The 17,393-nt window shown below is 40.2% G+C and overlaps 1 protein-coding gene and 1 long non-coding RNA gene across 31 annotated transcripts in view; one reads left to right on the forward strand and one right to left on the reverse strand.

Annotated features, from left to right (window-relative positions):
- Positions 1-17,393, forward strand: part of NRXN3 (neurexin 3) — a 1,092,565-nt gene that overhangs the window by 472,367 nt on the left and 602,805 nt on the right. The gene's annotated exons all lie outside the window — the stretch shown is intronic.
- On the reverse strand, positions 7,975-9,116 carry LOC135179342 (uncharacterized). The gene is made up of 2 exons (XR_010303987.1): positions 8,864-9,116; positions 7,975-8,369 (listed from the first exon to the last, which is right to left on the reverse strand). It is a non-coding gene; the product is annotated as an uncharacterized LOC135179342 (long non-coding RNA).

Genomic DNA, 17,393 nt, shown 5'->3' on the forward strand with positions numbered 1-17,393 from the left:
ATCAAGTCCAACCCTTTACCACAGAGCTCAAGGCTAGACCATGGCACCAAGTGCCACGTCCAATCTTGCCTTGAACAGCTCCAGGGACGACGACTCCACCACCTCCCCGGGCAGCCCATTCCAGTGTCCAATGATTCTCTCAGTGAAGAACTTTCTCCTCACCTCCAGCCTAAATTTCCCCTGGCATAGCCTGAGGCTGTGTCCTCTCGTTCTGGTGCTGGCCACCTGAGAGAAGAGAGCAACCTCCTCCTGGCCACAACCACCCTTCAGGTAGTTGCAGACAGCAATAAGGTCACCCCTGAGCCTCCTCTTCTCCAGGCTAACCAATCCCAGCTCCCTCAGCCTCTCCTCGTAGGGCTGTGCTCAAGGCCTCTCCCCAGCCTCGTTGCCCTTCTCTGGACACGCTCAAGCATCTCAATGTCCCTCCTAAACTGGGGGGCCCAGAACTGAACACAGGACTCAAGGTGTGGTCTGACCAGTGCAGAGTACAGGGGCAGAATGACCTCCCTGCTCCTGCTGACCACACCTTTCCTGATGCAGGCCAGGATGCCACTGGCTCTCTTGGCCACCTGGGCACACTGCTGGCTCATGTTCAGGCGGGTATCAATCAGCACCCCCAGATCCCTTTCTGTTTGGCTGCTCTCCAGCCACTCCGACCCCAGTAACAATCAGCCTGTTGCCAGAAGCACTGCTGTGGTGAAAAGAAAAACGACCTTGTACAATCTTTCCTTGAGCTGGCCAAATGGTTTGAAGACTGTTTTACAGAGATATGATGCTGTTCCAACTGTACGTGCAAAGCAAGAAAGTGAATAAGACCATGAAGCAGGTATTTATAGTTGTAGAGATTTGTGCACCTCAATGCCATTAATTGGTGAGTTTTCTGGTGGAGATACTTTGGAGAAAATTTTTCTTCACCAGAAGTTAATGGCAGAAATTGTAGACCAAATTAAGAGTACCAGTGGACTTCAGGATTTCTTCTTACATTTTCTCCTCATTTCTTCCCTTCTCTTTGTGAAGCCCATACTATACAGGTTCATGTTTCACTATTTTGCAGTCAAACACAGAGTGGAATGAGCTTGCAGTTATCTATGTGATCCTCATTGAAGTCTGCAGGAACAAAAGACAAACGTTTGGCAAAAATAAAGGACTAGAAGCAGATGTTTAAGTTGTTCAAGTGTAACTTGAAAGTAAAGGGTTCTTTACAGTGAGGGTGGTGAGACACTGAAACAGGTTGCCCAGGGAGGTTGTGGATGCTCCCTCCCTGGAGATATTCAAGGCCAAGTTGGATGAAGCCTTGAGTGACCTCTTCTAGTGGGAGGTGTCCCTGCATATGGTGGGGGATTTGAACTAGATGATCTTTGAGGTCACTTCCAACCTAAACTGTTCTATGATTCTGTGATTCTAACTGTGAAATCAAGGGTATGATCAGAGTGCCAAATTTAAAACTCTAAGAATGTTTTTAGTGCAATCAAATTTTGCTTCAAGTTCTCTTGTTTGGGTGAGATATATGTGAGTGAAGAGGACAGGCTGTTAGAAGAAATCCTACTTAGCATCTCAAGGTCTTAGCTGACGTGATAACTTTAAATGGCCTGATTTTTCAGGAAGTAGAGAGAGCTTTTCTAATATCCATTCAATTTCAAATCATCACTAGCATCACATTTCAGTTAATTTGAACCTAATTCTACACTCAATTTTGTTATTTTGAGACTTAAAGGAACACTATACCATCACTGGTCATAGTTGAGCATTAGTTTACCCTACAATAAACCAAGTGTGTTTGCATTTTCCTGTTTTTATAGCATGTAAAACAATCCTTTGAGAGAATCAACTTTCATGCAAAGTGCTTGCAAGTGTGTTATCCCAAACCAAGCAGCACTCAGCAGGACCAAGTTGCAGCACTCATTGATCACCTGAAAGAAATGGAAGAAAAGGATGGAGTCTCTTTCTACCTTAGATGCCAACACTCTTTTGGTGCTAGGTTTTCCTTTGTCCTCTGTTAGAGAAACTAAGCACTGCAAAGTATTAAAAGGGAATAGTTGCTGTTAGTCACCTTTCTGGCACTCCCAAGATGTTTGTCTGACTTAGAAGTTTTGGATGCTGAGTAATATTTTGGATTCAAATCAGTTTACCTGTTAAATTTCAAACACTGATATTTTAATTCCTTGTCAATAGTACGGTTGCAGTTCATAGAATATCAGTGTGGTAGCAGTTCATTGAATTTATGTTAATTTCATAATGATCCCACAGCATGACATATTGTTTATTTCTGTTTCCTAAAGTGCAAACCAATTTGCATTGCTATTATTTTAGCTCTATGTGTAATAACTCAATACTCTAAAGGAATCCTCTGAATACTTTATCTTCATGCAGTATTTATGAGTGAAGTAAATTTAGCAAGCAAGAATGCCATCTGTTCTTTGTGATTAATTTAATCTGTCATGGTGGGTCCCCTGTCTTTCAGAAGCTTCATTCAATATGACTTCCATGTGACAAATGTTTAAAAAAAATGTTGGGCTATGATATTGTAGTTGCTATTTTCTTAAGCTAATTTTTATTGTGTTGAACTTTGTGGACCAAAAAAAAATCAACATATCTACCTTTGACTTAGAGAAACCAGTAGAATCTTCAATGGCCATCAATAGCAGGTCAGATGAGGTCTTCTGGGCAAGGTATTTCCTTACAAGAGAGTTAATGAGACAAATTAACCCAGCATGCAACTCCACTGAAATTACTCAAAACTTGATTCCATCTCTGATGTGATATTTCCACTCAGCCTGTTGTGAAGAGGCATACTGCATTTCAGGATGGTTCATTATAAAGAGAGGTGAGAGGCCTTGAGCACAAGCCTTATGAGGAGAGGCTGAGGGAGCTGGGATTGTTTAGCCTGGAGAAGAGGAGGCTCAGGGGAGACCTTATTGCTGTCTACAACTACCTGAGGGGTGGTTGTGGCCAGGAGGAGGTTGCTCTCTTCTCTCAGGTGGCCAGCGCCAGAATGAGAGGACACAGCCTCAGGCTGCGCCAGGGGAGATTTAGGCTTGAGGTTAGGAGAAAGTTCTTCACTGAGAGAGTCATTGGACACTGGAATGGGCTGCCCAGGGAGGTGGTGGAGTCGCCGTCCCTGGAGCTGTTCAAGGCAAGGTTGGACGTGGCACTTGGTGCCATGGTGTAGCCTTGAGCTCTGTGGTAAAGAGTTGGACTTGATGATCTGTGAGGTCTCTTCCAACCTTGGTGATACTGTGATACTGTGATAATGACTCATGTTCTAGATGTGGAATGAAGATGATGGATTCATGACTGGTTAGTCATGACAGGACATGGTAGTTCCTCTATTTTTAGACACTATTCCAGAATTTTACTAGATACTATTTTCAGTAGCATGATTCTGCAGTATAATTCCTGGTAATTTAAGGGGGTTTTTAATCTGTCACTTTTGTGACTGAAAGAGAGGAGCAGAAAGAAGTTGCCTCCCTGCAAAATCTGCAGTTGTTTTACTTTTGTTGTTTTTTAAGTGTGTGCCTAGAAATACAAGTAAGACCATGTACAATTTGCACATAAATGTGCAGGAATATAAGATCCTGCATGGGATGTTAAATTGAACAGTTAAAAAAGGATTATAACTACAAATTCGCCTTCTCGGTACACCCCTCCTTTCCTGCTGCAATGAAGTATACACACCTTCATGGTAGTGCACTGCTCTGATTACTTGGTTCTTTGGCTGCTCTTGTACATGTAAGGTGGTTATAGAGACTTGGCTGTGCTTGGATGTGCTGTATGCATGGGAGGCTACTAGTGGAATCCCTCCATACACCAACCCAACACAGTGAAGCTACCTATGAATGCCCAGGTTGTTTTTTGCTGTCCTTTCCTTTGTTATTCTGCACTCTGCAACATTTTCATTTTCTTCTGAAGAAAGCAAGTTGCTTGCAAATGTTGTTTTCAGCGTGAAGGTCTTCAGTTTGTTGTTCTTCCTCATCTTTGTGCTTTAAAAAAACAATTTCCTAACACTGTATTTTTTTTCCTTTTTCAGCTGTCATGTTTGAACTATGTATCTAGCAAAATATTTATTTTCTGTTATTCATTTGGCTTCTTTGTTCCCAAGGGTGTTTTCAAACAATGTAGTCTTTCTTTCCTGCCACCTCTTTTGTATCTCTGACTTCCTACCTCAAAGTCTGTCCTTACTGTTTCCTACAGTGATTGCTCTTGCTTTGGGCACACTCTCCTCTGTTCTACTTTAATGTCATTCTGCATCACTCTATTTTTAGTACATCTTTTCATCTTTTACCTCTGTCTGATAACTTCTTGAGCCTGTCTTGGTTTCCATTTTCTCATCAGTCGTCCAGATTAGTTGTTGTTTGGGGTTTTTAGAAGTTGTTATTATTACTGTTTCAGTGTATTAAGTCTTAAGTTCTGGGATATGTGCTTGCCAGGCCATGCAGTATAGGCAGGATCTGTGGTGCTAATTCTACCAAGACATAATAATTTAACATGGAGAGGATATCCTGATCCATTCAGTCTGGGATATTAGACAAAGTAGGTATGATTAGCTAGGTTTGCAGAGCCTTGTCCAGTGAAGTTTTGGTTTAGATGTTAGGAAAAATCTCACTTATTTGAATTTCCTGCCCTTATGGCATTGCGATCTTTAAAGACATACACAAAATTCTCTGTCTCGATGACATTACTGTTGAATGCTCTGGTGTTAAAGTGCTACATGCAGGGAGCTTTGGAATAAGTGGCAAAGCCTCTCATCAGAATCTTTCACAGTATTCAGATGATACCCAGCCAAGACAAACTGCCTTGCAACTCCAATAAAACTAATGCAGTTTTGCTTTCTCATGAGGAACTCATCATGTTTATAGAACAATTATGTAAGTACTTTGCTGTTACTGTTTTAAAAAAACCTATCTAATCAAAGCAGAATAGCTAAGTGAAAGATGAAATTAAGAGAACTAGATGCAAAAAATGATGTAAAGATGATGGAAAGATGCTTGAAGCTGTCAGGGAGAGTATCTTGGAATAGGATTTGCAGTCACAGACAGTAGTAGAGTCAAGCCTTTTGGAAGCTGAGTGCTTTGGCTGTTCTGTGAGGACGTTTATGGTAATAGCACACATTACTGCTCTCAGGTCTGTTGGAATATGCTTTGCTTTTCTAAAATCGTGCAACATTGGTAGGGCACACATGTCACAAGTATGAAAAGGTATTACACAGAGGTGCAGACATCAGAGAAAAGAACTTGAAGCAAAAGAAAAATTAAATGTCTATGGTTATTTTTCTCAGTCAAATCACATGTTTCTGCCCCATTTTAGATCTTCAGATCAGAGGCTTATTGAAATTGTCATTCAGACCATAAATAAGGGGGAAATGTTACCTTTGATACCTCTTGTCTCTTGTTTAATATGACTGTTGAAAGTGAATTGTTGGAAATCTTACCGAGGGAGCACAATTCCAGTAATTTATTCTTTGTGACTTTTCCTCTGTGTAGGCACTCAGGAAATGACAGCTTGACTTGTTGAAATTGCAAGCATTTTTCTTTATTGGTGGTTTTATGGAACCCTTAAATAACACATTGATAAGTATACTTAGTTAATATGAACTATGGACAATGATGCCTGGTCATATGCCTCAATTCTACAGACTGTTTGCTATATTTGAATGAATTTCTTAAAATAAATTTGATTTTATGTAAAGCCTCAAAATTCCATCAGTTTAGTATAGGAGTCTTGACTGTGTGCTGGCATTTTTCTAAACTTTGATTTTATGTTGTGTTAGCAGGCAGAAGCAGCTGTTATTCCTGTGTTCTGAGAAAATTAGGTGCCGAGAGAAGGGGATTTGTTTTGAGTTTTAGCAAGCTGAGAAGGCTGGATCAAGAAAGCCCACTTTCATAATGGATAGATTTGGCTGTTCCAAACTTTCTTCAGTTTGCAATTTGTCAGTTCTGCCTGGTTATACATCTACTGAGAAAAAAAGAAGTCATCAGTGTTTGGTAGAAATGGTCAATCCTTTCTATTTGCTCTGGGTTGCTGTAAGTCACACTACTGGTACCCCCAGTTTTCAGAACTGCAGAGTGAGCTCAATAGAGATACATATTTCCCAGTGTGTAACCCAAGTGTTAGATCCTGGCTCTTTAATGTTTTAGGTCTTTCTTTAGGACATTCTGGCAGCTGATCATGGTGGAGGTGCCTAAAATTGTATTTCTGGGCTTGAATGCAAGGGATCTTAGGGCACAGGATCATCTTAACAATTGGGGTCTCACTTCATGCTCTTTTTTACCATCAGTTCCTGAGGTTTTTGACTAGCAGACCTATCCTGATAACTTACTCTGCATGCAGGCTTTCTCCCAGTGGAGGTGAAAGGCCTTGGATATAGGGTAGCAGAAGCCATTTAATTTTCACACTGATTAGGAACTTAAAATACAAGTTTATATGGTACATGGAGGTTTTTGACTTGTGAATTTTAAATTGTGTATCTGAGATAATGGGGCTGGGTTCACTGGTGAGACACGACTTCTCATTTTTGTCAGGAAGAGCTTCTGTTGTTTGTAGAGCCTGGTGCACAAGTCTGTCTGACTAGAGCCCTCATTTGTGTGAGGAAGGCTTAATGAGAACTGAAAACTCTGAAGAGCATCAAGTACACAGAGTCATATTTGCCACCAGCTCACCTGTGTTGCTTTTAGAGTAGGCTTTTCATGTGATTGCCTTCATATAAACATATTTCCTGTGTGGTGCAAGGGTCTCTAGTTAATTTACTCCTTCCTGCTGAGATTGCCACTCACGGATCACAAAGATAGTGTATCTGGGATTAATTTAGTTATGACAATATGCAAGCTGAGGACAAGTTGACTCTCAGATCTACATGGCCTCCCTAGAGTCATATGTCTATACTGAGGTTATATTAGCACTATTGCAAGTAGTTGCTTTCCTGATCATGAGTTCTTAGCATGTTGAAACTTATGGTTCCTCCTGAATTTTGCAAGGAAAGAGTCGGAGGCATAACTCATAGAAATTAAAGCAATACACAGACAACTTGAGAAACTATTTTGGAACCACAAATTGCTTTCTGTTTTACCTCCTGACTGCCAGGGGCTAGAGAAGAAGCGGAGAAAGAACTAATTCAGGTCATTCAACTCTGAAGAATGTATCAGAACCTCCCAATATAGTTGTGATTTATTTCTTACCATGATAATTTTAATGGCTACTGACCATGCCTTGACATTACCAGCCATCTTCTGTGGCAGTAAGTAATACCAGTGATACTAGAGAAATAAACCCACTCATGCTCAGCATGATAAATAGTAATTTCTTTTTCGCTAAACAACCAATATAGAGAGGCATCAGGTTTTCCAAGAAGTCTCTAAATATTGCTGGAATGTAGGAAAGAAATTATTTATCTCATATTCACTGACATTTCAGTGTGGGGATTTCAGACCTCTCTACCTCTCTGTTCTGTAATGCCTCTGTAAGAAAAAGAGAAACACCTCAGATTTAGCCTGTGACTATTTAAGTGTAAAGCTCTTTGAGGTAATTTCTTTGCACATCTGTTATTTATCTGTAGTGACAGGATAATGTAAGATGTCAGCTGGAACTAACCCTGTGTTTGAGTTTTGCAAGTTTGGATACATTTTGAATGTTCCTAAGGGCTCATGCAGTATAATGTTGAGGGTTTTCCCTTTGAGCCTTTAGAAATAGTGTGTGTGTGTTTGTGTTGGTTTGGTTTTTTTCTGTGTTTCTTTTTCTCCTTTATTATTTGATACACTGAATTCTTTTGAGGGGCCAGGTAAGTGGAGAAAGTGGAGACAAAATTCTGAAAGAATTTGAAATGACAAAGTAATTGCCAGTCTCTGATATCTGTTAAATTGGCATATATAATTGATCTAATCATGATCAATTACCTTCCATTGGTATACCTAGATGATAATTAGGATGACATTTCATCTGTTTGAATGAACAATGTCCAGCTGATTCATATTGTCTGTGGGATTGGCTAAGTGTCATTTGACATGAAAGAAAGTATCAGTGAAAGATTTTTTTCCCTATAAAATTTCCAGTTGTTTTTTTTTTTTTGCCCTAGTTGCTGTCTGCATTTCTTTCAAAAAAATTCTTAGTGGATTTGAATCTCAAGAGTCCCTCTGATAAAGCTTCACAGATAATCTGAATTGTCACAAACTCATAAATTCTTCCCAAATATATGATTATTCCATCCAACTGGAATTAAGGCCTCTCTGAGCCTTGTCCATCTGTAGTCATTTGCTGAGATGCTTTACCACTTGAGTCTCTGTCATTTATGAATGACTTCTTGGTGGAGCTTCACTTATTCTGACCAGTTGTGGTTCTGTTACACATTCAGTTTGCTGCCCGTAAGGATGTAAGCTATACTGCAAATAGAGAAGGAGGGAGAGATAGTAGAGAAAGTTCAGGATAATACATCAGAAAAGTTATCTTTATTTGCCCACCATGCTTTCCAACTCACATGCACACTTTTCTTCAGAGTGGTGATGAGCAGGAACCTTATTCATATTAATCAAGGCCTGACTGAACTCAGCTTTAAGTATAACTTCATGCTAAATATCAAAGGATGCTAGACCTGTTAAAAAAGTTCGTTTTAGCTGCAGTTCTTGTCCTCATGAGACTGAATGTTAATTGAATAGGTAAAATACAGATATAGCAAAGGTTCTGGCTTAAAGCAGGAGAGTGACTGTGTAGCATTAGTGTCCATCTTGTAGCCTGAAAAAGTTATCTTTCTTTGTGTACACATAACTTCTGGGTATAACAGAATAGATGCCACATACACTAGCTGTGGTCACATGCAGAAATCCTCTTAGTAAGGGAGCTGATACAGTCAGGAAATATATTGAAAAGTGATACTAACAAAGTCTTGGTAAGAAGTTTTAGGCATTTCCCTGCACAGTTTTGCAATTTGGCTTTGTAAGTAGTTCCCAGTATTTGCTTGAGGTGCCAGGATTTGTTTTTCAGAGGAAATCTGTCAGGTCAGGTGAACTGGAGATAGACCCTGCTTCTCTCTGTATGGGAGCTTCTGGAGAAATGGAAATATCCTGGCTTCCTCCTGCTGAGAAGCCCTGGGGATTGCAGTATTCATGGTTAATCGCTGTGACTGGGGATAGTTGGAGCTGAATCACCGCAATGATGAGAGGCAGCTGGGGAGAATGATGGTGGCTTACCATGATCACATGTTCAGGGGCGACTTGGTTTCCTACATCTTACTACGTGGGGTAGGGCCAATGATTGGGCTGTAGAAGGCAGCTCTGCAATGAATACAGATGAAGGACCTTCAAGAGCATTTTGGATACACCTCTCAGTATGAAGACCAAAAGAATAAACATTAGTTTGATCAGGGTAAGCTCTCTTTTCTGATGATGTTTATGTGTAAAATCTGTCTGTTTCTTTAGAGATCATTTTCTGAGACATTATCCTGTAAGCATCCATACCGTTTTAAGAAAGCATTCTACAACAATACCTGGGATGGAAAAGGAGTCTTTAGTATGTTGCAGAAAATCACTGTTCATTGTACAATAGAGGTGCAGCTGAAGTTTGTAGACCTGGCAGTAATCAGAAGCAGTTCTCCTGAGTGATCTTGTGGTTGGTGTTTTTGAGGATGGATGCTATAAGCAATGTTTATGTATGTTGTTCAATAGATCAGCAAAACAAATATTGGTAAGTGGAAACATTACTTCAGGCCAAGCCTATAGACCAGCTAATTGTATATGCAGTTTCTCTGAATAGAGGCTTTTCTCACAAATATTGTTTGTTGTTTTGTTTGTGGTGGTTTTTTTTTCAGCAGTAGTATTACTGTAAGCAGCTGCCAAGTAGAATTAGATTAAGTGTTTTCATTTGAACAGTTTATTAGCTGAAAAGTGCAGATTTATGGTGACTGCATCTATTTGTAAATTTAATTTGAACTCAGCAAACCTTTCTGAAAAAGGAAGCAACAAACATAAAAATGTTATGACAGTTAATATAAAAATATTTTGACTTTTCATTTTTAACAGTGTCTCAGTGTTTAATATATTCTAAAATTATCTGCTTTCCCAGTTGGTGAAAACAGGAATGTCTGTTTACCAATGAAACAAAATGTTTCCATGGAACAGCTTAGGTTGGAAAAAGGGTCCCTGCAGGGCTGCAGTTCAACTCCTTGTGCAAAACAAGTTCTGGGTGGTTTTTTTTTTTTTGTTGTTTGTTTGTTTTAAATTTCTTTGTCACTTTGGACCTTCTTCTATGCAGCCTTTCAAAGGTGATTAAAAATGTTCTTGCATCGACAGTAGCTGAGTCTCTCAGCACATTTAGATGCAACCTTTCTTGTCCAGTGAATTCATGTATATCAGGAACTTGGGAGGCCTGAGGGCAAATCTTAACATTGAATACCACAGCAAGGACAGCACTGACTGAGGACTTCAGTCCTTTTCAGCTCTGAATTTCAAAAATCCACGCAGAATTGTTTCTGTGGGGTTTCATTTGTTGTTATAGGAGGTTTTCTTTTGGGGGGGGCTGGAGAGAAAACAATTTTTAGTCCAGGAACTGAGGACATTTCCAGAGTGGCCTGAAGCAATTTTCCTTTCTCTGTTTCAAATCTGCTCACGGAACCAAAGAAAGCCTCCTCTTTGTATTCTTCAGATGTCAGGCACTGTGATGGCCCCTCTGTGGAGCAGTTCTTGTTCTGCACACATGTGTTTGCATATAATATAAATATTCTCCTTAATGTCATAATCTGACATAGGTGGTATTATTTTCTGACAGGTAACATTATTTAGTATGTAATCAGATGTGGCTTGCAGAAGAAGACAGAAAAGGTGCATTCCATTTGTTTATATGCTAAGGGAGCATTTCTTTGTCTTGATGAGAACAGATGTTTTGTGCATCACTGTTGACTATGTGGCTATTGCTTAGTTGATTATAAATGTAAAAGACTGAATTTGCTGATCCAGATGGTTGTCCTAGATTGGTGTTCTGATACAAATAGTCTTTTTATTGGTCTTTGCATGAAAACATGTGCCTGCATTTGACACATCATTAAAAGTCAGCTTTGGTATAAAATTCAAAGCTGTTTTGCTTTGTGATGCTAGTGGCCTTGAATGGAAATTAGAAATCCTTTCACTCAAACTCATCGTAGTAGTACTTGGCACTGTTTTTATTCCCTACCTGCTCGGAATCACCAGAGTGACAGTAAGTGATACTGAGACTGACCCAGCTGCCTGCAGGCTTGTACAAACGACTTGGTTTGTAGGGCAGAACTCCATTTACCTATTTGATACTAAGCATGTTTTGCATTATGAAAATGTTTAGCAACTTCAAAACTGGACTTGGGAGTGAATGAAAAATGACACAGCTATAAACATTTTGCTTCTTATAAAATTGGAGATGAAATATAACAGTGTTCTGTTGTTCACTGAGACTTTGGATTTATGTACCTGTCTGTCTGATTTCCCAAAGCAATGTGCTGCATAGTTCCTGTTCAGCATCTCTGAAAATCAAGCTGTCATTGGCTTCATGTGGCTCATGTTTATTAAAATAGAACTGCTATCAGTTTGAGATACCATTAATTAGTCTTTGCAGTGAAATAGGGTCAGCACTTTACATATTCACTTCTCTCCCTGGGGAAGACCAAAAAAAAAGGAAGAGAGAGTAAGACAGACGGACAGGTGCCTCTGTGTAGCTTGGCTCTGTGGTAGTGGGGGTCAGTTAGACCTTGGCAGTAACGAGAAGTGGGGGTGGGCTCTGTGAATTTGAACAATAACATGTGAGGGGTTCAGAAAGGATAGGGGCTGGGTCTCTTGCTTATTTGGAGTTTGTTGCTGTTGTACTAAGGGCAGCTAGGTAGGCTTGGTTTCAAACTCGTTTCCTTTCCTCCATCTTCTCTCCTGTTCATCTTTTGCTATGGGCTGGGTGTGGCAGGGCAGATCACAGAATCCTTACTGCCCTGTAGACACTGAAGTGCTTCTGTCAACAGTAAGGCAGTCATAACAAATTGGGCGTCAAGGTTGCATCTGTAAGAAGGAGCACAGAGATCTGAGTCATGCAGATTCATATTTTTCTGAGTGCTCTTCTATGTTAAAAGTTCTTTTAATGATTCAGTAATAAATGCCATGCTGCTGACTGGGGAAAATTTCCTGTTCTTCTGTTTCATCTGTCTTCTTCTCAGGCTGCAGGTGGGAAATGTATGTGATAAAAATGTGTGATAGGGGTAGTTTAGTAAACAGTATCTAAAGCATTAGTTACCAATACAAATTAAAAAATAACCCAAGCCTCATAAAGCTTTGGCCTGTGATCCTGCAGAGTATTTATTTTAGAATAGCTTAGTGAGATCAGAGTGATATGTGTTATGAAGGGGAAATCAATTAATGCCAGATTATATTTTTTCAAAATTAATGTTATCCATTAGTTTTGATATTCAGAACTCTTTGCCACCCCTGACCACTAATTTTAATCATAATCAGTTCCTCAGACGGTTATGGAAACATTTTACAGATAAGAACTAGATCTAGTTATATATAAACATTAATTGAACTGGAAGAGAAGATTCCTGTGGTCAAATGCCACTTGCGGTCAATACACTGCTTGCCCATTAGATGGACTCAAGAAGCTCGTTTCTGCTTATGGTGGAAAGGCAGTGGAGAATTACAAAGAGGCTTTAAGCAGTTACTCACAAAATACTATCTCCCAGCTCATGGGGGCTAGCCACAACCCCAGACAGTGTCCAGACGCTTTCAGGGTACTCTGTCTTGTTGGCTGCTGAGACTTGATTCTTCCAGGCTTATGGGGAAAAGATGCTGACAATCTCTGACCTTGTCTCCTGGCTCCTCTGGATGATCTGTGTATCTCCAGAAGCCAGGAGACTTTCAGGTGTAGGCAGGATGGCTTGCAATGTGTAGTCTTAGCACAATGTCACGCTGGCTATGCAGGCTGATCACGTGGAGGCATTTAGAGTCTGTTCCTGGTAAACTCGAGAGAGTGAAGTTTCCAGGCAAACAATAAGGCAGGAAGCAATGGCAGCAGGCAACAGCAGGCATGAATAGAATGGCAGAGCACACGTTGTGTTTATCTGCATATCTGTTTTTGTCCGTGTGGGGCGAGATTAATTGCCCTTTGGACACAGAATAGCCAATCAGAATGGCAGTTAACCAAGCCTGACCATAGGCTTGCTTCACCCAAATTTGGGAAAAGCATAGGTGTTGCACAAGGCAGACACAAGCTAAGTGTGTGTACCTTGTTTACCACAGGACCAAGACAAGTCTGAGCAAGCCAGAGTCCTTAGACTTAGCAGCTCCAGGTTTTTTTCTTTCCCACAGTTGCTTCTGCCCATAACAGAAGGAGGGAGAGCAGAAAAACATGCCTGGGCAAGCCAGGCCATGTATAAGCCTAGTTTGGGCCTATCAGGCCTACCACAACAATACGGCTCAGGAGAATCATAGAATATGAGGGGTTGGAAGTGACCTCCAAAGGTCACTGAGTGAACACCCCTACAAAGCAGGACCACTTAGAGCAGGCCGTACAGGAACGCATCCAGGAGGGTTTTGAAGATCTCTAAAGAAGGAAACTCCACAATCACTCTGGACAGCCTGTTCCAGTGCTCTGTCACCCTTACAGTGGAAAAAAAAATAAGGTATTATTTCTACTAAAACCCCACTCTTGAGGAACCAGTACTTGCAAGATTTGGGAACAGGAGCCTTCTCAAGTCTAAACACCATTCTCAAGGCATGGCTATTGCCTTGAATAATTAGTCAAACCTGTACACGTCCACATGATTCATGTTTTAAGGGGCTTGATGAGCTAAGAGATGGCATTTGTTTTCCTGACTGATTCTGCAATGGGATCGCAAGTCTTAATGAATTGTCCTAAGATACCTTATCCTTTTTCATCTAAAACTAAAACAACAGCCCCCAACACCTCCTCCAACAAAAAAACCTCCTTGGGGAGTGCTTACTGTCCATGAAATCAAGGGACCTGTGTAGAGTATAAGACTTTTGCCTTGTATAGTGCTCTCTATAATCTTTATCATGTCCCTTTTTTATCCCACAAATGGGGATCCATTTTCTTGGAGTGATTGACACCTGGGATGTGATGATCTGTCCTAGTTACTGTGGTGTTTTTAAGGCACTGATTCTGGAGTCTGTGGATCTACATAGTAAAAAGAATCTGTAAATATGCTGCCACTGTGGTAGTTTTTGAAGGATGTCTTTAATGATTGTATGGAGTGTACAAATGTCAGTGGCATTGCAGTGTTTGAAATCTGAATGCCTTCTAAACACGCATGGATTAATTCTCAAAGCACTCTTGTGAGCCATAGAAATAAGAGATACTGGTTTGCTCAGTGTTGCAACACACCAGCTGTTCGCTTGCTAGAAATAAAGACATTGTGAGGAAAAAAATATATAGGAAGAGAGGCATCTATCATCTACCCATGCCTCTAACAACCACTACCTCCACTAACAGACAGCAGAAGGTAATAAAGAGGTGGAAGGGGAAGGCATGGTTGGTGTGTTTTTTTGTTTGGTTGGTTTTGGGTTTGGTAGTCTCATTTTGGTTTGAGATTTTTTGTCGTTGTTGTTGTTTTTTTCTTTTTTAAATGTGCTTTCTAAAAAGCAACACAGAAATAATTGCTGAGAATAAAAGGATATCTTTCCAAACCTGCTATGGAAATCAAAGCATGGTTGTCACTAAGCTTTCAGTGGGAAATGAAATTGCTAAAGAGATGTTTGTGACCAGCTTATGCCATTAATCAAATTCTACTGTGTTTACAACTTAGCCAGAGGCCAACATAAACTCTTTGCTTGGTAGTCAAACAACCTTATTGCTTAAATGTCTGGAACAGCTTGAACTCATATGTAATCCCAGAATGACTGGATTTTGCTTCTTTTTTCTTTAAAAACTTTCACAGTTCTGGTAGGTAGTACTGTTGTAAGTGTGGTGCATAAGAATTGATAACTCCTATAACTAAGATGACTGATAAACATGTACAGGCATCAACTGATCCCAGGAGATATGAAGTCACTGCTTCGTTGTACTCTGACGTCACTGTCAAAGCTCTGTTCTTTTTGAAGTGAGCATCAACTTCTCAGAGTTGGGTAAGGAAAGGAGACCCCTGAAAACTTAGTGGTACCATTCCGGGAATAAATCTACTGCCTTGTAGGAAGAGATCTGCTGCCTTTCTGTTTCTTCTCCTGATCTGTGGCTGTTTTAAAGTCATTCCTTCCAGTTAATTCTTGGTGAAAGTCTAATTTTAGTGATACTAGAATTAGATGTCAATGTCTTGTGAAATATACTGGATTTTTATGGAATGAAGTGATTTGGGTGATAGATTTGAGAAGAGGGATGATACCAGTTTGGGAGCTTTGGTGGCAGAGGGTTGTAGATAATGTTTAAAGCCACATGTGCTTAGCTTTATCATTCTCTTCCCTTCTGCACTTTTAACTTTACATGCGCCTTAGCTGACATGAAAGCTGTGACTTTAATATCCGAATTTCAAAGGAGTTCTCAATATTTTCTTTGGATATGATTTTGTCTGCAAATCCTCAACTGTCCTTCAGTCTGCACCCCTGATCTCTCAGTTTCCAGAAGCAAGTGATCCTTCCCTGGTGATAACTCCTTGAACTAAATGGGAAGTCTCTTGCATGTAGATTTGTGTGCCAGTTGTCATTATTCTCACCTGAGTTTCTCAGTTCAGGTAAAAGGAGCCAATGTGTGCTACCTGTAAAGTGGAGATTGGTGGCATTTGTAAAGCATCTGCGAAAGGTTTTCATTAGTGGATACAGATCTTGTTGCTACAAGTCAGATTTCTGCTAGAAGGGTGCCAGTTCTTTTGAGAGTATGCCAAATAACTTTTGAGAGGTTTTTGGAAACAGAAAACTTAAGTGGCATTGAAAAAATTACGTGCATCTAAAGTTCTAACCAGCTTCTTCTCTGCTGGGTATGTCTTAATCTTTAAAGTCAGTAGTCAGTGCAGATCTGGCTCCCAAAATCCAATTAGGTTTTATTCAGTTTTGCAAAGGGGGAGGAAAACACTGTAAAAAAAGGACCAAGCTTTTGCTGTGATGCTTTGAGTAACTTTACTTTGTCTCAGATTTTGTCTCATAAAATGCGATCAGTAATACTCTCCAACCTTGTTTTTGAGGATGATAAGATAATGAAGGGCTTAGAGGATGGCAGCCAAAAAGGAGGATTTAACTGACAACATGAGGATAAAAAGGGAAATCTGGGGGGACTGTTCTGTTTCTATAGGCCTTGTATAGTCAATTCAGTAAAGCATTCCCATAAAGTACTCTTACCCTGGGCCATATTTTTTATCTGACATGTAACCTAGAAATGTGTAGTCTTTAATGAAATGAGATTTACCTTAAATAGGTAAAATAGGTACTAGCACTCTATAAAATGTCAGTTATCTCTGTTGCCACATGATCACTGTCTTGTCCCAACCATTTCTTTTTAAGGGACAGGGGACTAAGTCAGGGACTCTTCAAAAGGTTTATTCTGAGGTTTATTTCATATGAAATACACCTCTTTGTTTAAGCTTTAAATACCTTTAATGTTAAACACTCCAGGCTGCGCTACTGATCCCACAGCTTTCCAGAAGCATTTGATCCTTCCTGAATATCTCCTTAGGCAAAGCAAAGAGACTCTTGCACATAGGTCCAAGTACCATTTACCATCTTTCTTATGACAGCTTCTCAGTTCAGGCAAAGAGGACCAAAGTGCATTGCCACATCACAGAATCACAGAGGGTTAGGGGCTGGAAGTGACCTAGAAACTAGATCATCCAGTCCAACCCTTCTTCCAGAGCAGGATTGTCTATACAAGATCACACAGGAACACATCCAGGCAGGTCTTCAATATCTCTAGAGAGGCTTATGCATGCACAGTTTGCCAGAACATGTGAAAGCACAAGGTCTCTGCTCGCAATTTTTGGCTGCTGTTTTTATTTGTTAATGGTATGATTTATGCACATCTGATGTTTTCCTGCCCAGTACTGAAGGGATTTTTGGTAGACTTGCAAATACTGAGTAAGATGCAATGGAAAACTTCAAAACTACTTGTCTGGTACCACAGATTGGAAAATAGGTAGCAAACTTCAGGAGATAGCAGTGCAAAAAGAGAATCAAACCCCAAGAGAGTGTGCAGTAAACACTGCACTCCCTGTGGAAGACTATAATCCTTCTGGATTTGTAATCGTAGTTTGACTTCTGTGATGTTGACTTTAGAGGGAGGCTGAAGTCAGCTCATGTAACAGTCCTAGCAACCATGGAAATAACTATGTGTATCTGCAATGCCACAAGGAAAGGTATCTTAAATGAGAGAGAAAATTCCTCTGTGTGGTGCTACTGCTCTTTGCCCTTGGTATTTGAATAAAGAAGTGCTGTTATCAGGATTGCCTTCTGTTCCCACATTGTGTT

Source organism: Pogoniulus pusillus, chromosome 1 (genome assembly GCF_015220805.1).
Source record: "Pogoniulus pusillus isolate bPogPus1 chromosome 1, bPogPus1.pri, whole genome shotgun sequence".
In the NCBI taxonomy this organism is placed as follows: Eukaryota; Metazoa; Chordata; class Aves; order Piciformes; family Lybiidae; genus Pogoniulus; species Pogoniulus pusillus.